This window comes from Oreochromis niloticus, linkage group LG22, assembly GCF_001858045.2.
Source record: "Oreochromis niloticus isolate F11D_XX linkage group LG22, O_niloticus_UMD_NMBU, whole genome shotgun sequence".
In the NCBI taxonomy this organism is placed as follows: Eukaryota; Metazoa; Chordata; class Actinopteri; order Cichliformes; family Cichlidae; genus Oreochromis; species Oreochromis niloticus.
In genome coordinates this window covers 33,422,843-33,438,839 of record NC_031985.2, presented here as the reverse complement: position 1 = coordinate 33,438,839, position 15,997 = coordinate 33,422,843, and the positions used below count along the sequence as shown (strand labels likewise).

General features: G+C 42.8%; 1 protein-coding gene across 4 annotated transcripts in view; it reads left to right on the top strand.

Annotated features, from left to right (window-relative positions):
• hivep3a (HIVEP zinc finger 3a) overlaps positions 1 to 15,997 on the top strand; it is a 60,939-nt gene that overhangs the window by 11,506 nt on the left and 33,436 nt on the right. The window contains exon 1 of one of the 4 annotated variants that reach the window (XM_025902307.1): positions 5,529 to 5,618. The exons of the other annotated variants lie outside the window; for them this stretch is intronic. The gene's annotated coding sequence lies outside the window, so the exon portion shown is untranslated. Of the gene's footprint in view, positions 1 to 5,528; positions 5,619 to 15,997 lie in introns of those variants that run through there. 4 annotated transcript variants of the gene reach the window in all.

Below are 15,997 nucleotides of genomic sequence, written 5' to 3'. Positions count from 1 at the left end.
GGTCAAATGGCTTCTCCAAGTCCACAAAACACATGCAGACTGGTTGGGCAAACTCCCATGCACCCTCAAGTATCCTCGAGAGTGTAAAGAGCTGGTCCAGTGTATCATGACCAGGACAAAAACCACATTGTTCCTCCTGTATCCAAGGTTTAAGTTATGGGCGGATTCTCCTTTCCAGCACCCTGGCATAGACTTTCCCAGGGAGGCTGAGGAGTGTGATTCCCCTATAGGTGGAACATACCCTCCTGTCACTCTTCTTAAAGATGAACCACCCCTGATCTCCACGCAGCATTGTAGAGTCAGTTGAATGTTGTTCAGTTGACGTCAGCAGCGCTCCACCCGCGCTATACACAGTGTAAGTAGAGCACTGCTTAAAACTCCTGAGTCGCCTGACGGTTTGCCAGAATCTCTTCGAGGCAGTCTGGGGAAAAAAAAAAAGAAGGACTTTCAATCTCTTCCCACACCCGAGTTTTTGCCTCAGCCCCTGCCCAAGCCGCATTCCTCTTTCTCTTGGCCTGTCGGTACCCATCAGCTGCCTCCAAAGTCCCACAAAGAAGTCCCCGGGTGGAGCACCCTCAAGCACCCCGCCCAGGGACTCCAAGAAATCCAAACTGTTGTTTGGCACATAAGCGTCAACGACAGTCGGGACACCTTCCCCGACCCAAAGGTGCAAGGAACAAACCCTCTCGTCCACCTTGAGAATCCCCAACGTACAGGCACCAAGCCGATGGGATACTAGGATACCCTTGGTGAGAGGCAGCGGGCTGGAGTGGGTAACTCCAGACTGAGACAGAGTCCAGCCCCTCTCCAGGAGACTGGTTCCAGAGCCCAAGACGTGCGGTGAGGTGAGCCTGACTATATGTCGCCGGTACCGCTCAACCTCACGCACTAACCCAGGCTCCTTCCCTACCAAAGAGGTAACATTCCATGTCCTAAATGCTAGTCTTGGTAACCAGACATCGGTCCACCAGGGCCTCCATTCCTGTCTGCCTATACACATTGCACCCGACCCTTACGGTGCCTCCTGCAGGTGGTGGGCCTACAGGAGGATGGATCCATGGCCCTTTTTCGGGCTGTGCCCGGCTGGGCCCCATGGATTAAGGCACAGCCACCAGACGCTGGCCCTCGGACAGCCTCCTTGGGCCAGGCTCCAGGGCGGGGACCCGGTAACCCTATCCCGGGCAGGGTGAACTGTTCTTATACCCATAGGGATCCAGATTTATTTTTCAAAATAAACTTGTAAACTGTTAGATACATTACCCAAATCTTTTTCTTTCTTTACCATTATTTTGAAAGATGACATCTGACATACCACTACAGCTGGAAATCCCCAGACACCCCACAATGATATATTATGATATGCTTGCTGACTATTGCAGTAAAATATATTGCAATGTATCATCTTTTTTGTAACTGCAAATTATGAAGTTTGAAAGTTAACTTTTATCAAGATCTGTGTTATCCTGTGCAATAGGTTTATGTCAAATTTACTGCAAAATGAGCTTTTCAACTGTATCAAAACTCTTACTAAAACCTGCTGCAAAATATTGATATAAGACCGAGTCAGTCTGATATCAGTCTGTGATTGGATGTGGTCAAGTTGATAGTTATTGGCAGTCTGTTTAATGATATATATATATATATATATATATATATATATATATATATTTTAAATTGATAAATTGTTGAAACTCATATCTGTTGTGTCTACATAGACAGAATTTCACTTGTGTGACAGCGCCATTTGGTTGCTCTGAATTCACATTGTCAGCTATGTCCAGTGTAGGGTTGTTTTTTCGGTCGTGCTGATTTCATGTAAGTTATCTCAGTGCTACGAGATGAGCTCTCTTTTCACAGTATTCCAATGGTCTTGGAAAACCTTTTATTTAATAAAATATCGATATTTGGTGTCTCGCCATCAATACAATATTGCCATCCAAACACTGCAGTACTATGCTTTTCGATTTTTTTCTCCCACCCTTGCGCTGTGATTGTAGAACTCTCAACCAACACCAAACACACCACTTACGAAGAAATGTATATACATTTTATATTTATACATTGCATCATACTATTATGTCTCAAGCTTTTTGTTGGTGGTTTTACACTGTTTTGTTGACTTAAATTATCACCAATGACTTGGTTTTAGTGTGTATTTTTAAGTAACAAGACTATAACTACTTGCTTCTGGCTAGCCACTGCAGTTCAAGTTTGAAATAGGAAATGACTGTTTCCTATCCTCTACACTGGCTACAGTATATAATGCTGAAATTGCACTGGAACAGATCGCTTCCCAATGTAATATATCATCAAACTCCATGGCCTGACAAATCCCTTTTTTTTTTTTTTTTTTTTTTTTTTTTTTTTTTTCTTAACTCTAAGCAACTACAGCAGTAATAAATAAGATTCTTCACTTATAAATCTCACATATGTATTATGTAGCACTGACCTGTGCAAGGATGTACACACACACACACACACACACACACACACACACACACACACACACACACACACACACACACACACACACACACTTCTATGTGTTGATGAGGGTGACAGTATTCTAGGTAGTCATGCAGTAGGAGACCCTCTGTTGGCCCTGATCATCAATCAGGACAAACAGGGCTTCCCCCAGCCACAGAGACGCTAGCTTGAATGTCAAAACTGCCATCAGCAAACAGATTTCCTCCCCACCAGCGGCCAGCCTAACATGACAGGAGCGGAAATTGACTCTCATCCTTGTTAATGAAAGGATACACTCACCCTGTGTGGGTGCGCGGGTATGGGTGTGGGTGTGTGTGCGTGTCTTTGTGTGTATACGCAGAGGAAAACATGTTGGCAGAAAAGCGTGCAAGTGTGCTTTGTGAATGCCGTATGCTCGGGTGTTATGCATGCAGTGCGTGTGTGTGTGGCTGTGTATGGGAATTGGAGCATGTGTGCTCTCTCTGCGAGCTGTTAGGCCATCGGCCGAGCTGCAGCCCTCTTCTGGAGGGGGTTGGATGCCATCACTGACCCCGGAGGCAAGCGTATGGGCCCAGCTTGGGTTTCTCTGAGGTGGAGAGAAACCTCTGGTTTCTGTGACCCCTGAGGAGAGAGCAGCATGTCAGGCAGAAGGCCTGTCAGCTGCAGTTCTCATTCACAAATCACCTACACACAGAGAGCACAAAATGTACCCACATTCACCTTTCTGGCAGTTTTTAATTCATCCATCAAGGTTAAGTGTTCCTGTGTGCTGCAAGGTACCATACATACTATTGTGTGTAAGTTTTTTTTTTTTTTTTTTTTTTCTTCAAGCAGCCTGCTTTGCAAGACATAAACAGATTAGTGTAACTGGGGCTTGCGAGTCTTTCTAAAGTTAGCCCCAACTCTACCACCTTGGAGTACAGGTGTAGACGGTCGCAGTTCTGCTCCGCAGCCTCAGTAAGCTCAGTGCAGAGAGGTGGAACAGTTTCCACCTGTTGCAGGTTGGTTAGAGTTGCCCTCCAGCTCACAGCAGAACAGAAGGAGCACCTTTCCCAGCTGCAATATAGACTGTATTTTATTTATTTATTTTTTTTAATGGATGTATTTACCGTGGCCTCCTAAACTGGCTTTTGGGCTCCATGTTTTGAAACCTAAACCTTAACATTTTGTCTGCCTTCATAGTCAGGTGGTGTTTTGTTGCTAAGGTGACCACATTTGGACCAGAGTGTGAAGTGCAAAGAGTGTTAGTTGTATCAATGACCTATGCAATGCATAGACATATATTCATGGTAATTATTGCAAAAAATAAGTAAAAAGAGTTTCACTTGCCAGAACTGGATGACAAATGTTTTGGATGGCCTGCATTTCACAGCAAGTATTTGTTAAAGAATTCCATTAAATGATCTAAAAGGCAACAACAGCACAAACATTGGGGAAAGGTCCAGTTCAATTCCTCAAATTAGTGATAGTGAGGCCAAGCAGACAGGGATTGGATACAGCTGACTGTGTATGTATATTTATTATTATTTAAAATGGCAGTGCCTCTAAACTTATGCCTCAATCAGTAGCAGAATGCCAGTCAAGCATCAGTTGATAGCTCTTCTGATGATAACTATAGAAGATTTTTTTGGAACGAGTGCAGAAGGGTAAAGACATCCAGGAAGACCACAGCAAGATACAAGAGTTGTCAGCAGTATTTTTTGAATCTAATTCAATTTGTCTTATTGGTGTTTTTAAAGACTGCAGGATGGTCTGTTTTTACTTCTTTTTTTTTTTTGGTTAAGTGCGATGGTGGTCATGGACTCTGCTTGCTGTTATGTAAAAGTCACGACATGCCAATGGCCTTAACAGCATCAAGCCCACTGTGATATATTTAAAAAAACAAAACAAAAACCCCACCTTTATCTAGTTGTTATGAGGGGGGACCAATGAGACCAAAACCATTTTTGTGCCAGCCTGTAATACCCATTATCCAAATCAATACCCATTTTGGGTATTGATTTGCTTTTGGATGCAGCCTCAAGTGGCCATTTTAGGAACTCCAGTTTTTACCACTTCCACTTCGGCTTAATTTTTCAGCTCTGGAGCTTGCGTATCATTCGTCTTTTGTTTTTTCTTTCCTTGTTTCATCTGGCTACAAAATCAAATGTTTTGAAAATGACGTCACTGGTGTGAGATGTAATAACTTTTAAGTCCAATAGTCATTCTCTTATTTGTGTATCGGTCTTTTACAAATCTAGATCCTCAGTTGGGAACTTTGTCTGTTGTTCAGGGGCCTGCAGGTAAGTCACAGCTATCAGAGCCTTTTCATTGAGAGAGGACCAAAACTGTAAAGTGTCAAAATCACCACAACACCAAAACAGTGATGTGAAAGATGCTCAACTGCTTTATGAAGCCAAGGTGGAGAGTAACTCTCTGTGGGTTTGTGACATCTAACTCATTACACTGCCACCTGATTCATTAATCGTTTAAAAATATTGATTCTAGCAGCCTTAAAGTGGATACATGCTGCATTGTGTGTGTGTATGGTATTTAGGATTGCATCACACTGTCTCCCTCTGCTCTGCATGCTCCTGTTGACATGTCATTGTTGTTAAAGGCTGTGATTTTCTGAGATCTCCATGGTAGTAGCTTCTGTGTTATGTCGCTTCAGTTGTGTCGGTGGATTTGTTCCTCAGTATTACTCTTATCTCTGATCCTGCAGCACTGGTAGATAGCATGGTTTCACACAGCTACTGCTGACTCAGCTGGTACCCACAGGTAGACCTCGAGATCGTTCATGGCCACGTCCCAGTTATTGCTTTAATTCAGAAGTGTTCGTCAGTTGTTACTGCTGCCTACAGTAACAGCAGTTTCTCGCGCCACTCTGTGTGTGGACAGTATAGATTCCTGAACAAGCAGGCTCTTTGGCAGGTTGCCTCAGCCCTGTCTGTTGATTCACTGTTGGTGAAATAAGAGCACATATGGCTGCTCTCTCTCTGCATTACGTCACCTTGAGATCCAGGCAGATTGGTTTGCATTTACTGCCCAGTTTGAGGAAGAAAAAAAAGCTCATTGTATTTGGATTGGTTTGATCTGAGCTGTGCTTTCTCCAAAAATTGGCATGCTGTTTTTGAAATGAACTGCGCCTTAATGAGCTGGATGCACAAAAGGTCAGCAAATTATTTATTCACTTATTTATTTATTTAGACTTGAAATAAAAACAGGCTAGGATGTACTTTTGTGTTCCATATCCTGCTTAACCCAGCAGACAACCTAGCCAGATGCACCAGGCTCTACTGTGTTAGTATTGATCCATCTGAGTTATATCACATCGCACAGAGTTGCTGCCTGCTGCACGCGTTCACTCCCCTGTGAAGACTTTGCATGCGGTTGTTATCAGCTATTCACTGGTTTCCATTAGTTTCCTGATTTAGCTCTTTTCATGCACTGATGCACCGTGTGCTGTCACTGCTTTGATACTCAGAATGATTTGGTTTTAAACATCTTTATGGCACCTTTGCCTCAGCCACATTCACTTCTTTAAAAGCCAAGCTGCTCTTAATAGAATTTAATGTAGAAATCTATAACAAGGTCTACTTTAACATTCAACAATCTTTTTTTTTTCTTAAATCAGTTTTGATAATCTTACAGTACTGAAAATGTGTAAAGTTCTTCTGACAAAATGTGTAACATTGAAGAAATTTCATCCCTGTATGGTGATCTTTTTCAAGAATTCACCAATCCAAATATGATCTTGCTTCATACATATGTGTCGATGTGTTTTAATTGGTTTTGCTTAATTGGTAAAGTGAAGAGATGGATCTGTGTCCATCGTCTTTCTCGTTCTAAAATGATTTTCCATGTGACTGAAGGCAGTCAGGAAACTGTATAATGTTCAATTTAATGGGGGGATTGTGCCATGTGTGGAGTTTTTCAGCACCATCAGAACTGTAACATAGTGTAATCCCTCCTGGTTTTCTCTCTTGTCCACCATACATTAATATTTTAGCTGGTATGACTGTGAAACAGAAAATAAAAGTCTGATATCTATTATTGTGAACCTTAAAATAGTCAACAGTCCCAACACCAAATTCTGAAAGTACTGTAGACTAATCACTACTATGAATGTATGGCAACCTTTGTCTTTAAGGCAGCAGAACAAATTCTGTCCACTGATGAACATGTTGGACTCGGCTAAGCACAAAATTAATCATTTATCACTGTATAAAGTCTTTTTTGTGAGATTTCCACATTTACAACTGCAACTAATCTTAAATTTATTTTTATTAAAATACTTTTTCTTCTATAAAATGTCTGAAAAAAAAGTTGGATATAATTTTGCATTGCCCAATAGATATATTCAAATCATACATATTTAAAAAAACTAAAGAAAACGGAAGCCAATATGAATGTGCCTTAAACCGACAGTGGGTGACTTCTCTGTTCAAATTCTATAAATGTGCATGGAAGATTTTCCCTTTCTTATAACCTCAAATTGTTAAATTGTGATGAGTTTATGATGTTAGTCATTAGTTTCAAGACTTATTGAATGACATTACACTGGCTACATCAATCCTTTATATGCAGTCTATAGCAGAAGTAGTTTCTTTTATTTGCTTCACGATTTCCCCTATAATAACTTTCAGTATTAATTCTCTGTATTTGAATATGAATATTTATTAATTTTACACATTTATTGTAGTTGCAACAACAGGGCTGCAACAATTCAAGTATTTTGAATAATTTTATTATTTTAAAAAACATTATCGACACAAAGTCTTTGCTTTGATGGTTCGTTTAATGCATGGCTCTGTAGTGCGCCATGGACCATGGAACCATGAGTGGGTGAGTGTTTCACCCACATTTGTGGGTAAAAGCAGACCTGCAATGCAAATGTTTTTAGGAGCAGCGTGTGGATAAAAAGTTTGACCTCATTAAGCCCAATTTTATAGAAAAAACTGATAAAACAACAGGAGTAGTGATGATGATGCTGGTGCAGTTTAACATGGCATCCAAAACAGCAGCACTGCTCCTGTAACCTCCATCAAAACTTTACTGGGGGGGTGGGGGTGCATCCTTCATCAGCGCACCTGATCAACAAACTCCGATGTGAAGAAAAGAAAACTTTGTAGCTGCTTCATCCACCGCCGTTTGTTTCACACAGCGAAAAATCTACAGTAAGGCCACATTAAAACATGCAGATTAACTGTTACCTTGGTCTGACATCATGTTTAAATGATACAGCTTGCTGAAGGCTGACGGCAGCCGTCCTATTTTACATGGAAGTGAACAGCAGTGAGTCTAAATTTGGGGTGGGGGGATTAAAAGTGAAATGATATAAAACAGTGTCTCAATTAAATATACATGCATAGAGCCCTCTCTCTCAGATAGATAAAAGCATTTTTCACAAGGCAGTAAGAATGTACATGGGTCAGTAAAACTTTGAGCCACTGACCTCAGGGTTGGACATTGAGTTATTGTTAATTAATGTCTATATGATCATAACATCTTGTTTTCAGCATCACAAAAACTTCACATCAAAGCACAGGGCAAACCTCAGAGTGCTGATATGTTCGCTTCTCTTTACTGCAGCCACCACATTCTCCTTGAAACGCTACAGACTCAAACTCATTCACTTCCACACCTTAACACAGAGGAACACATGTACAAAAACTCAGCCTTCCAAGAAGAAAGAGTAATGTAAATTTTTTGATCCCTTAATTTGGATTGGGACATTCTATCAGCTTTATTATCTTTCTGTAAAAGCAGTTGAGTTTTCTTGGCTGTGTGTTTGGGATCATCGTCTTGCTGAAACGTCCACCCTCATTTCACCTTCACCATCCTGGTAGATGGCAGCAGACTTTTAATCACAACTGTCTCTGTACATTTTTACATTCATCCTTTCTTTAATTATATGAAATGTGCCAATGCCGTATGCTGAAAAAAAAGATCCCCACATGATGATGTTCCCACCTCCAAACTTCATTGTTGGTATGGTGTTTTTGGGGTGATACACAGTGCCTTTTATTGAACTCCAAAAAGTTCAATTTTAGTCTCATCTCATCAGACTTTATTCTCCCAGTATTTCACAGGCTTTTCTTGTCTAAATGTTTTCCAGCAGTCGTTTTCATGCTTTTCTTCAGCAGTGGAGTCCTATGTGGTGAGTGTACATATAGGACATGGCGGTTAAAAGCATTATCGTTTTCTTTGAAAAATGTTACCTGCTGATTCCAGGTCTTTCTGTAGCTCCACACAAGTGGTCCTTGGCTCTTGGACAACTCTTGTGATAATTCTTTTCACTTCTCATTCTGAAATCTTGCATGGAGAACCTGGTTGTGGCTCGTTTATGCTGAAATTATGTTCTTTACTTCTGGATTATGGCCCCAACAGTAGTCACTGGAACCTTCAGTAGTTTAGAAGTTCTTCTGTAACCGATGCCATTAATGTTTTGCAACAATAAGGTTGCAAAGGTCTTGAGAGAGCTCATTGGTTTTAACCATCATGAAATCTTTCTTGTGTGACACCTTGGTAATGAGACACCTTTTTATAGTCACCAGTTGGGACTGAACCAGCCGATATGAATTTGCACTAAGTGGCAGGATTACTTTCTAATTACTGATCGTTTTCAGCTGGTGTCATGACTTTCCATGCCTTTTTGCAACTCCCTTTCTTCATGTGGTCGTGCTGTATAGTCACCTAAAGTGTTTCCCATTATAATGGTAGGGAGTTTTTAAAAGGGCAGAGCTAGAAACCACAAATTCAAATCTTTTCCTGATGTCATCATTTATATATATGAAGTGTGACCTGCTGGGGGTCAGTGTGGATTTCCTGCTAGAGAACTGACATTTTCTCTGTTGAATTTCTCACATGTAGGAGCAAAAACGAAACTAATTCCTTTCATTTGGAAAATTCTCATAAGTGGCTCACCAGATAGAATGAATCCCACTTATTTGTGTCCACATAAAAATGATTCACACAGTCTCACGAGATGTAAGCTACCCTATGTGACTGCAGGTGTAGCCATTAGGAGTATGCCTGTGTTATCAGGATCGCAATGAGGGAATGCAAATAGTGTCACAGTTTCAGTCAGCGACCAAACCAAAAGCCACATTCACACCCTGAAGCCAAAAACTCTCGCAGAAACAACCTAACTTAGATGTGGGGACAAATATAGCAGGCAGCTGGTCATTCTCCCTATAATTAGCATTTCCTCTCTCCATTTTCAGCTTGTTTTCTCATCACTTGCACAATGCCTCCCATTTTTTTGTGTCAAACTCCTTGTTCCTGATTTGGCTTGCTGCTGCTCTAAATATGATTTACTAACTTTTCTGTAAATGAGCCTTTGGTTACTGGGCTTCTGCAAATATTAACACAACACATTTTTTATAGAGAGTGTACCTTTTAGCTATATGATATACATTGAGGTTAATGAAGTTAACAGAGCAAAAAATGTTTAGTTATTTGAGTCCTTTCCTCTGCTGTTTTTAAAATCTAAGGCCACAAAGTACTGACTTTTATCAACCAGCACTGATGACCAGGAAGGTGCTGCAGCATCAGAGTCTGACACAACTTCCAGCAGCCTGTAAGCAGGGTTTTTTTTCCTAGCTCTAAATAGGGCTTTGGCGGTGGACCACCCATATAGATCAACAAACATAGCAGGATTGAACAGAACTGTTAAGGGAATTGTTAACACTGTGGTTGTCTGTGCCGCACATCTGTCAATGCAAATCAGCTTCCTTTAGACTTTGACATGGATAATCAAGTAAAAGTAAAAAGTAAAACAAATAACTTAACAGTATTGTCCATATAAGCTTCAGTAAAAAATGATTTAAAAAATGTTTTGATAACTACTCAAGATACTACAACAATTACTTCATGAAAATATCCCAAGAATGGTGACACACTGCAGGTCTCTGTCAGACAATTACATTAGAGTATATAGTTTTTTGATTCACAGGCTGGCAAGTTCACAAGGTCACTAAAGTGTGTTTCCAATTATAATTGTCTTACTGTATGTGCGGGCTTTCTGTTGTCTGTGTTGGTACTTTGGAACAGCAGAAATGAATTCAGGCTATCCACTAGTTTGACATTTGGGGGAAATTTGGCTTTGCTTTCTAGCTGAGAGTTACATAACTGTAAAGCCCCCGTTTCGATTCCAGCTCATGACCTCTGTTGCTTGCCATGCTTCTGTCTCACTCTCCTTTTTTCCTCTGAATTTTCCATGGGAAATTGGAGAAAATGACAATAAATAATTGGATAACAATACTGGGAATGCTTAATCAGCATTCACACTAATAACAAAGTCGGTATGATAAGGGGCGCATCTAAATTTCAGCTTCCAATTTTGTGTAATATATTGGGATATTTGTATATTAGAGCTCTTTGTATTATTAGAGCTATTTTGTAATATTTTGTAGTATACTGTAATATTTTATATTGGTACTTTAGCTTGTTCGTAACTGTCTTGAGCAACTGTGACCGCATAATTTTCTTCGGGGTTAATAAAGTATGTGAATCTGAAAATAGGAAATTGGAATGTGATGGTTACCATAGTACAGTGTTTCCCAACCACTGTGCTGCGGCACATAGGTGTGCTGTGAGAAATGATCAGGTGTGCCATGGAAGATTATCTGGTTCCTGATTAGTAGTCTAAGCGACCGGCGTAACGGGTAGAACAATTTCATTCTCTTCCACTAGAGGGCAGTACAACTACCTGGGTTGTCACCAGTAAAACAGAAGAAAACGAAGAAGAAATTACATAATAGTCATGCTGTGAGACCACGCAGCACGTAATAGCAATAGATAAATATTTAAAAAGAAAAAGTAGTCAATCTGACCTGGGTCCTGGAGGAAATCCGACCCAGATGAAGGCCCGAGCATGAATAGTGGTCAGAAGAAAGCAAAAAAAAGTATACTGTGGTCAAACAGAGCCAATTCCCCTATGCCTGGTGTGCGGGGAAAAATTATCAATATGCTTTTTGTGACATTTTTGTTTGGCAGTGTTCCGTGTGATTGATAATCACACATCCAAAAGGTTGGGAAACGCTGCCATAGGACATGTCACAAAACCCCTCTATCTTAGTTGTCGTGGACTTCTCCTTTTGGGTGTGTAGCCCGGATGGGAGTTTGGGAATGGATGCAATGTTCCCGTGGACTTGAACGCCACAGTAGCATGAGGTATTCACAGTTAATTTTATGTGATGTAACTGTACTCTGAATGAAATTTGCCCTGTAATAAGTCACAAGGTGAATACATGTATTTAGAGCAATGAAACTGTTGTGTTAATCATAAAGTATTATGTTATGTGATTTTGAAGAGAGTTGAAATGTGGATCGGAGTTCTGATTTTCTAGAGGCCCGTGAAGGTAGCACAGGTCGGGACCTGTGTTTTTGTTGCAGGGGAGGGAGGAAGAAAGCAGAGACGGAAGGGAGGTGTGCACGCGCAAGCTGAACAAAAAGGAGAGACTCAGCTAGTTTTGACTGCGGTTGACTAGCGGAAAAGAGTGCGTGATTCGGAGGTCCACCGGGCTAGAGCTTCGCGGCAGAGGCGGGCGAAGCAACCTTTCGGCTTGGCGGTCGCACCACCGTGAGAACCGTGTTTCCAGCTGCAGCGGGGCTGGAGGCTAGCTTGGACCTGCTTGGCTGCGTCACGGAGGCGGCCGCGGAGGGCTGTTGGGCAGCGGGACGGCGTCTGGCTGATGCGCCGCGGCAGAGACAGCATCGGATCCGCCGGGAGAGCGGAGAGTGGATTTAGTTCGGGACTGGAGGACGGTAACCTACCGAGCAACTGAACTGTAAGTTGGATTTTCGTGCTGTTACGGGAAAGAAGAGGATTTTTCTCTCCATCAGTCATCGTGAGCAGCAAACAGGCCTGCAATCAGTGTGAATGTGAGTGTGTGTGGGGCCCATGTGTGAACAGTGTGTATCTAGTGGATTTATATAGCCTAGTCTCGAGTATATATTAGTGTGTTATGTGCCAAGAGGTGATAACATAAGTTGTATTGTTTAACCTAATTTCAAAGGGGAATTAGTTTATTTACCCAGCTTGTTTCATTTGTTTATGGAGCTGGATATCATTTGAGTTGAGCCGAGAAAAGGGTGTGTTGTACATTATTTTTCCTGCCTTTGCATCCAGTAAACTTTTTGTTTATGTTAAAGAGTTGTCTGGGGTTGATTCTTTTATTGCTGGTTAAGTTTAACTTGCAGGTCAGGGCTTACTGGTAGTTTCCCTGATTCCTGTCTTTACCAGAACCATTCGTGGTATCTGGGCTGTAACGAACCTAACACCCTGCCTAGGGGGTCCAAACTGAGGTACGTGGGTTTAGACTCAGTATAACGGGTGGGGTGCTACATAAAATGGAGGCACCGCTGGGATCATGACTGGTAGTAATTTGTAGTAACTGCTGACCCAGACAACCCTTAAAGAGAGAGTGATTTGAAGTTACAGTAAGCTACAACAAAGCAAAATTAGTTTGTGTTTGGTATTGTGTTACACTATACACATACAGTAAGATCCACACACACCCAGCACCAAGAAATGGCTCAGTTACGGCACTGGTGTAAAGGAGAAGGCCTTAACCCTTCGCATGCCATACTACTCAAAGATGTTCCCGAAGACACAGAGATCGAAGTCATAGAAAGAACTCTGCAATTCATTAAAGTTCTCGGACGTGTGAAGGTTAGAGGACGTATGTATGATCCTCAGGGCAAGTGTTTGAACGTACTGTGTGAATGCAGAGAGAAGGTAAATACTAAAGCCATTCCTCTGGACATTCTAGCTGATGGCAGCAGGTCACCCTGGAGAATCATCGGCCACTTAGAGGAGGATGATGGTTCAGATGACCAGCTGGTTGCAGATGACGGGCAGGCACCTCAAACTGATTTGGGACCTGCCGCCACACTCCAGGCCTCCACTCCTGAAGCAATCATTAGAGCGGTTGGAGACCTTCTGCAAAATACCTCTAGGCCTGCCAGTGACCATAGCAGCTACAGGAGGTTGCGCACCTTCTCAGGGGTTATTCCCACACCCCCAGGAGAGGAGCAGTTGGAGAACTGGATACTACAGGCTCGATTGATGATAGAGGAATATGATCGGCCTGACAGAGAGAAGAAAATCAGGATAATGGAAAGTGTAAAGGGTCCCGCATTGGAGATTTTACAGGCTGTACGATTTAATAACCCTGAAGCAACACCTCAAGAATACATTGATGTGATTGAGAATACTTTTGACACACCAGAAACAGGAGAGGAACTCTATTTCGCCTTCCGTATGCTATGCCAACACAGAGGGGAGAAACTTTCTGAGTTTCTGAGAAGGATGGAGAGATCTCTGAGCAAGGTGGTCAAAAAGGGAGGTCTGTCTCCCGCTCTCATAGACAAAGCACGTCTTGATCAGCTCATTAAAGGTGCAACGGGATCTGACCTGATGCTGTTAAGTTTGCGTTTAAGGGAGCGAAAAGATAATCCCCCTACCTTTCTGCAGCTGTTAAATGAGGTCCGCATTGAAGAGGAGCATGAAGCTTCTCGGCGCAGACTCAACCCCAACAAAGCTGTGCATGTCAAAAGTGCTACTGTACCCACAGGGGCACACGTGGAAAATCTCAGACTTGAGATACAAGGTCTGAAAACCCAAGTCAATGAGCTCACCACTACAGCAGGGGTGCCAGGTGTCCATTCACCTGGGGCAGCATCCACAGAAAATGCTGAAGCAGAAAGCTTGGGAGAAGACAAAAACCTCCAAGCTTTAAAGAAAGAAGTGGTGAGGCTAAGAAAACAGATCTCTGTCATGTCAGTCAACCCCAGCAAAGGGGTTGCGGTGCCCTCGCCCAGGCACCATGGATCTCCCACGCACCTTCAGCGTGGGACGAGAACACCCAGAGATACCAGTCAGTTTTTCTGTTATCGTTGCGGGGAGGATGGGCACATCTCTACCAAGTGTAGGGCTCCAGAAAACTACCCCAAAGTGATACAAAAATTCATTCAGGCTCAACGGAAGCAGGGAGAAAGTAATAAAACTCCCAGTCCTGCAAAAGAACCGGCCACCACCAACGTAGGTGTTAACCGGAGTGTTGTCAATGTCCGGACGCCTAGTTTCCCTGAAGGACTGGTAGGACCACCTTCCACAACTTGTGTGAAGGTAGATGGTGTACCTTGCACTGCTCTCCTCGACAGTGGCTCTCAGGTGACCATCATTTTTGACAGCTGGTATTCAAAACACTTGTCTCATGTGCCTTTACGCTCTGTCACTGGTCTAGATATTTGGGGCCTAAGTGAATCAGAGACCAGCTACCCTTACCGGGGGTACATTCAAGTTGAATTGGGATTCCTTGAAGAAACACAAGAGAAAGTTGAGACTATCCCAGTCCTCGCTTTGGTGTGCCCGGACCCTCGGTGCTCAGATACCATACCAGTCTTGGTGGGCACCAATGTTCATAAAATCAGACCCGTTTCCGCAACTGGAAAGAAAGGGAGGGTGGAGAAGGTTTTCCCTACCAAAGTGAATGTGCAGCAGCCTCAGAACCTACCGACTATTAAGTCTGAGTCTGCCAAGGATGATGACAGTCCTGTAGCTAATGTTAAGTGGACTGGTCCTGGCCCACTGGTCATTCCAGCTGGGAAAGAACATATAGCTGTCTGTAAAGTCAAAGACATTCACACTATTGGAGACAGCATCCTCATCACGGAACGGGCAGCTTCACATGCCCTTCCCCCAAGTGTGCTTGTGCAGCCAACCGTACTGTTCTCCAAGATGCTTGATAGAGACAAGTTTCTAGTGCTCATGCGCAACCAGTCACTAAAGGACACTGCCATTCCCATGGGCACTGTGGTTGCACACCTGCATGTAGCTGATATAGTGACTGATGTCCCAGGCCCAAACACAAACGCTTCTCCTAAGCTTGACCCATCTTTGTTTAATTTTGGGGACTCTCCTATACCAGCTGAATGGAAACAGAGGCTTAGTCAGAAACTTGCAGAGAGAGGCAAAGTTTTCTCAACGGAGGAATGGGATGTGGGTTTGGCTAAAGGAGTGCAACATCACATCCGTCTAGTTGACCATACCCCCTTCCGAGAGCGGTCCCGCCGTGTTGCCCCAGCTGATCTGGATGACTTACGCCGCCACCTGCAAGGACTTTTGGCAGCGGGGATAATAAAAGAATCAAGGAGTCCTTATGCTTCCCCCATCGTCTTGGCACGAAAGAAAACGGGGCGATTGCGCATGTGTGTGGACTATCGGACCCTGAATCGCAGAACTGTCCCTGACCAATACACAGTTCCTCGCATTGATGAGGCGTTGGACTGTTTGTCTGGGAGCAGGTGGTTCTCTGTCTTGGATTTGCGTAGTGGATACTACCAAATCCCATGGCAGAAGAGGATAAGGAGAAGACCGCTTTCATATGTCCTTTGGGATTCTTTCAATTTGAGAGGATGCCCCAGGGTATAACAGGTGCTCCCGCGACCTTTCAAAGAGTAATGGAGAAAGCAGTGGGAGACATGCACATGATTGAGGTCATAGTGTACCTTGACGATTTGATTGTGTTCGGAAGAACGT